This window comes from Danio rerio, chromosome 5 (genome assembly GCF_049306965.1).
Source record: "Danio rerio strain Tuebingen ecotype United States chromosome 5, GRCz12tu, whole genome shotgun sequence".
NCBI lineage: Eukaryota > Metazoa > Chordata > Actinopteri > Cypriniformes > Danionidae > Danio > Danio rerio.
The window spans coordinates 54,808,206-54,815,035 of record NC_133180.1 but is presented as its reverse complement, the minus strand read 5'-3'; the positions used below and the strand labels follow the sequence as shown (position 1 = coordinate 54,815,035).

The 6,830-nt window shown below is 38.7% G+C and overlaps 1 long non-coding RNA gene across 1 annotated transcript; it reads right to left on the bottom strand.

The window, feature by feature from the left end:
- Positions 1-364: 364 nt before the first annotated feature.
- On the bottom strand, positions 365-6,400 carry LOC141385603 (uncharacterized). Its single transcript, XR_012406347.1, has 3 exons — positions 4,837-6,400; positions 1,481-4,299; positions 365-773 (listed from the first exon to the last, which is right to left on the bottom strand). It is a non-coding gene; the product is annotated as an uncharacterized lncRNA (long non-coding RNA).
- Positions 6,401-6,830: the final 430 nt, after the last annotated feature.

Below are 6,830 nucleotides of genomic sequence, written 5' to 3'. Positions count from 1 at the left end.
GCTTTTGAAAACACTATTACTTGGGTTCAGGGAATGGGGGTGGGGTGGGGGTGTTGGGTGGCTCTGGTGTATTCACGAAAACAAAAACTCCAAAAAAATACCCCCTGGGAGGTATTTGGTGCTCTCCAGAAATGTATATAGCGGTACACTAACACCACTTTCAGCAGCAACCTAGTTTTCCCATGTGGTTAAACGAACTTGGGAAACAAACACGTTAAATTAGCGCCTCTAGTAGAGCTGAATCAACACATTCAACACATCATAGCATTGTTATGTTCATTCTAATGGTGCATATTTTGTTAGTGTGTTTATGTTGGGTTTGTACATTATGTGTTCTGGGAAAAGCATGCATTGTGCTTTAAGGGGAACATTAGTGTTTTTTTTCAAGATGCGCCACACACACACACACACACACGCACGCATGCAAGCATGCACACACACACACACGCACGCACGCACGCACGCACGCACACACGCACACACACACAGAGGATCTATGCTAATCATTAACAAACATGGCATAAATGTAATTACTGTCATTTCCTAATCTCAACTAAATTTTCTCAGTCCCTTAAGTGTGTTTTGAACACTAATGAGTTCACTCAGCATGTTTTAATCAAATACATTCCATCACTAGTAGGAAACTGTAGCAACTGAGATATAAACTGATTGAAACCATATTTTGAATACATTTGTGAAATAAATTATCATTTTTATTAATGTTGTCTTTAAACTGTAAATATAACAATATCAAAATGTTTTTCAAAGTTGAACTACAGTTGGAAAGTCCACTTTTGTGGTGCAAGATGCTAAAAAAATGGTGGCAAAATGCAACTGTAACTGATTATACTGCATGTCTACATAGTTGAAATTATATGTCAAAAAGATATGCATTTAGGGTTTTATTTCATTATTTTATTCTCCAAAAGACTTGTATTCTTGTATTGGAGAATTTCATATTTCACTATTTAAATTTTTTTTGTTGTTTTACTAGATTCAAGAGTCCACACTTAGCTGATGTTTGATTATAAACTTGTTTGGCATGCTGTCTCTGGAGAGAGCCCTGAGCTCATAAGATCCTCGAGCCTGGGGCTCCCCCCAATTGCAGAGAGAGAGGGAAGTTTAAGCTCAGGTAGATCTCGAGAACTCCCCGGCTGTAGTAGCTAATGAACAGATTGCTCTTAAGAGATAACTACTTACTAGGAGCATGTCTATGATGCTGATTTGGATTATTCAATTAACTTAGGTTGCTTGTTTTTGAAAACCGGGGAACCCATGGGGAAACTCATGTAAGCACAGAGAGAGCATGTAAACTCCACACAGAAACGTTGTCTGGCTTGGTAAGGACTAGAACCAATGACGTTCTTACTGTGATGAAACAGTGCTAACCACTGGGCTGCCGTGTCACCCATCTAGAAAAGGAGGAGGAGTAGGGGTTAAAGGGGGGATTCTTCAAATGAAGATGGATGTTAGATGGGACTTTGGGTATTTATAGTGGCTTAGGAATCGTCTGATTGGGGAATCATAAATTGGACAATGCGGGACCAGCCGCAAGCAATCATAATTATGTGATCCTCTCGAAATTAGTTTATAAATAATTTTCACTTTGTGAGAGGGTTAACTCGCTTACAGTTTTTTTCCAATTGCTAGCACACAATTTTTCAATTTGTCTGGTTTTATCAAAATACTTAACACAATTCACAAACCCAAAAACCCAAACTGCAAAATAGCTCTTATATCCTGCAAATTAAAGTACTGCAACAGAAACTACACAGAGCATTATCAAAATCAAACTAATACACTATGACAAGAGGTATACTACATGTGTACTACATGAAATTTTGTTTACATAACTGTTCTCCTCTCTAAAAGTCCGGATGACAGATACGACAGTAAAACGACTCATGTTTGGCTGGACTCTCTGTTGTTAACCCATAGTTGATGACATGATCTACTAAACTTGCTCTGATTTAATTTGAAAGTGTTTGTCTTCTTTGGGCATGAAGTCCTCTACCTATTCTATCCCTACCTCTCACTTTTCTTACTCTCAACCTCCCTCTCCAGGTTCTCACCAGTGGTCTTTTCATAGTGCTTACATCTTGATTGAAGTGTTAACAATTAACCATTGAGGTTTTTGGCCAGGTGGCACATGTAACTGGCCTATTAGCTCATGTAGTGTCATTCTGAATGGCAGTGTTGTTGTGTCTTTTGCAGAGAACTGTTTTCAGTGCAATATCACATGAGTAGCAGTGTGATATGGCTGTATATCGGCACTGGTGGGAGGCGTACACACGATATACAGCCAGTTAATACAATTGTTTGACGGCATAATCATATTAAGTGTATATAAAACAGATAATCAAAAATGTCTAAAAACACTTTTGTATGAGGAACTACTTTCTTCCGCCATTCATTCACATCTGCAGCTGGCGTCAGAACAGCAGAAAACGTTGCTACTTCACAAGCGGGATTTTAGAGCTAGTGTTTGAATGATTATCTAGTGTAATGTCTAAAGTGATGAAAAAACACGTGATGTGGCTGACATTTTAAAATTATAAGGCTGAACAGCATGAAATTCCATCAGTCTGCAGAGATGTCCCAGTTTTTCTCTGTTGCAATCGGGATTTTACAATAATTAACCCTGAAAAAGCCAAACCAGATTGCTATGGTATAAATACACCACTAACACATAGAAAAGAGAGATATCGACTTAGAAAGCCACTTTCCTGTTTTATAATGATTTGATCAGTTGTAGTTTGTAGTTTTTCTTCTCTAAGGGCTTATTATGCGGTCTCTGTTGCCAATTGTCTTTACTCTGCTCAGTATGACTAGCTGATGGATGCCGACACGCTGTCGCTCAGAAATTATAAATATCTAAAATAGGCACTGTTCTTATAATTAAACTGCATTGTTACACTCAAAAGTAAAAAAAACCCCTGAAAAGTACATTATGTTGTCCAACAGCTGCAATATTTGTCAAACTGTAGTGATTTTATTAATCTGCTGTAATTCAGAACGATGAAGAGGCTGTACGAGTGCTGAGATTTTAGAATATTGCACGGCTATCAGCCAATCAGATTCCAGAACCAGTAACAGAAGTAAGTAGAAATCAGTAACAGTAGAAATCAAGCCACATAGGTTTGGCTTGAAATAAGTATAATAATATGATGACAATTTTCATTACTTAATTAAATTTAACTGTGCAGAGCATCTATTTAAGACATAATTTGTGAATTCCAATAGAGAATCTCTTAATCTTATAATTTCGTTGACCTTGAAAACTGCCATTGACACTTTGATTTCTGTCTGTTAAGGCAGACAATGGCTTATAGACAACGGCTCAGATCTGTTCTGAGGAAAATACTTCTGGAGGAGCAGCTCACGTCTATAAATACGGGCCTATTATGTGGTCGTGACTGCAGAGAGAGGGAGGGATGCTATGATTAGGCTTGTTAAGGTTGTGTTTCAGTCCACGGCACAATCATCTCCCCTGTATGACTAATGGAGGTGTGAGGAAACTTCCTGCATGAAGCTGATCATACAGCGATTAGGAATGAAACACTTTTTCCTTGGAGGCACTTAGTAACTTTGCAAAGAGTAAAATGAGGCTGAATCATTTCAAGGTGTTAATAGGTAACCAAGTAGAAGTCAATGTTTTGGTTACATTTGCTTGCTAAACTGTGATGTGTGGAATTAGGGCTTGATTAAGAACCCAAGGTTGCCATTTTTATTACCCCATCTCCCAAGTATACCTTATAATTTTTATGCTTTTATTATTCATTTGCAAATTATTATGATCTAATTTTCTACTATTTGATTATTAAATATTGGAGGACACTTTTGAAAATGTTTGCTTTCAATAGAGTTGACTAACTTATGCTATGTTTTATATATCCAAGTCAACTGTGTATTTAATGCAAAAATTTTTATAGAATAAAAAACATATTAATTAAAAAGAATCTGACAACCTGTGCACAACATGCATGCATTGTTTTCCCTTTAAGACAGTGGTACCCAACCTTTTTATCACTGCAGACCGCTCAATACTTGACCATTTTTCTGCAACCCGGGGTAAGTGCTTGGCAACCATCAACCCTTTTCTCAGAGGAAGACAAGATGACAAAACATTGCTGAACCTCTGATGCAAGTTTTAATTATGGAGAAAATTAAAAAGCACTGTAGTGTTTGTGGCAGCACGGTGGCGCAGTGGGTAGCACAGTTGCCTCACAGCAAGAAGGTTGCTGGTTCGAGTCCTGGCTGGGTCACTTGGCATTTCTGTGTGGAGTTTGCATGCTCTCCCTGTGTTGGTGTGGGTTTCCTCCAGGTGTGTGATTGAGAGTGTATGGATGTTTCCCAGTGATGGGATGCAGCTGGAAGGTAAAACATATGCTGAATAAGTTGGCGGTTTATTCCACTATGGCGACTACTGATGAATAAAGGGACTTAGCTAAAAAGAAAATAAATGAATGATGAATGTAGTGATTGTCTGAGATAATTAGTCTAGTGAATTGTGTGTTCTATACAAAATATGAAGCTAATTGGTCAGTTCTTGTACGTGACTAAAGTTTTCCACTGGGTAGCACCACTTACTCGCGTCACTCTAGGATTGGGTCGGCAGATGGCCTATAGACATCACAATGTGACCCAGCATCGCGATTCTTCGCCCGTCCCTGTCGCAGCAGCCACCCGCTTGCCAAAAACACATACTCAAGTGCCGTTTACACTTATTTTATTTTAGGATGAAAACGATCCACGTCCACACTGGCATTTTAGCAAGCATTTCTGAACAGCTCTCAATCCACACTACACCGCTGAAAACGCGCATCACTTGAACACACACACATACACACACTCTAGCATGTGCTGCATTAGGATATGCCTGTGTTTAAGCTCCAGCAGTCACCGGGTGCTTTGAGCACAAAACCTCAGACCTCAGGGGGGGGGGGGCAATTATGAGGCCATTCAGCATGATTCCGTTTGTGCCAGCGGCTTCTCTTTTACTAAATGTAAATCAATAATGAATAGTGTTTGAATCTTATTTTTTGTTATATGATGAACTTGATTAGCCTACCTTTGATTAGGCGGTACTTGTGGTACAGCTGAAATACTGGACTGTCTTGGAAAAAAATTGCCCCCTCCTTTGCTTCCATGGGCCTGGGGCCACCTAGCTGGCTCTGTATGAAATACTGTTTCTGGATCCAAGCCTCTACTCATTTGAACTGAAATGCCTGCAAACAGAGACTGTAATCACTTACATCAGGTTTAACAAATGGATTGGATTTGAAACTAGAATGTGATTAAATATCTGGTCTAATGTAGTTGCTGAAACAGAGGTTCAAGTACAGCAAGGTATATGAGGATTGTCCCTACAAAATACTGTATATATTAAAATTTGTCACATTAAAGAAACTTGTCTGACTTAAGATTATAGCATAATTTTCGATCAACACTGTAAAAGTGCATTGGATTTTTTCAGTTGAAAGCAACTAACTTGGTGTATTTGTGTTCTCGCCATGCGCTTTTGCTTCCAGCCAAAAACACAACAAAGCAGATGGTGTTCGCCATGTATGCTCTAACACTTAGTCTTGCATTTTCCGTTGTGGACAGCACAAGAAAGAAGCCCAGACAGACACAAACAGCATGGGTCTTATAGGCAATTGCGCAAGCTTGTTTTACATGTTATTCTTATTCTTCATGTATGAGCAGGCGTAGCCAATGGAATCTTTTTGGGTTAAGACTTCCGGTCTAATTCACTTTCATTGTGTTTTAGAAGTTAAAAACAGCCTGTTAAGCTTCTGATTTTGCAAACTGATAATTTTTTCATGCAGTTCTCCTTTTTCATGTATAGTCATAAACACACTAGTTTGTACAGCAAGCAGTTTAAATGTTTTTATCCTTTTATTATTCCTACTCATTTTTGCCTTAGCCAACTGAATCGGAAATTCAAAGGCAATCGCAAAAACCACTTTCGCACACTTTCACATTGCAAAACAAGGTTCAATACATATGTAAGCTAAAACAATTATCCCTTCCCTGAAATATTTAACAGAGTTATCTAAACATAATAATCTCAATATCTCATTCAATAACTAATTTCTTTTGTCTTTGTCATGATGACAATATACATCATAATTTCAACACAGGCTCATTCTGAAAACCTAGCCCTATATACATTTCTGGAGGCCACGAATTATGTAGCCAGAAGTAGGTATGGCTGCATTTCGTCTTTAAAACAAACGATAAGAGGCGGTATTTTGTGGTTACTAGCTGAACGCTTATCTCTCTAAAATCTCTCTTGTCCAGTAGCTTGCCTTGTAGGTTGGTGGACTTAGGATGCAAAGAGAAGTTGACCGCGACGACGGGGTTTGAGTCTGACAAAGAACAGATCCAGAAAGCAGATAAAACAACAACAAAAGCTAAAATAAAAAGAAAAGAAAAAGTAAATAACAGAATGAGAATGTGGTAAAACCTGTAAACGTGGTAAAAATTAGGTGAGGGCTTTTCTTTTTCTGTATTGCTTTTGTTACGGTCCATGATAGTTTGTATTTTTGTGCTTTCTCCCTCTCTTTTTTTGCTGGTCTCCCCTCGCTCTCACTCTCCCTCTATTTGTCTGTCATTCGCTTTTTGTCTCGCCCTAAAAAAACAAAACTGAAGCACCCGGAGGTAACCCATGTGAAGAACATGTAGACTCCACACAGAAATGCCAACTGGCCCAGCCGAGACTCAAACCAGCGACCTTCTTTCTGTAAGGCGACCACAGTGCCACCGAGCCACGCTCATTTGAGAATTTTTTTTTAAAAGAGTTAAAAATTCAAAGAGGGGCTAATCAT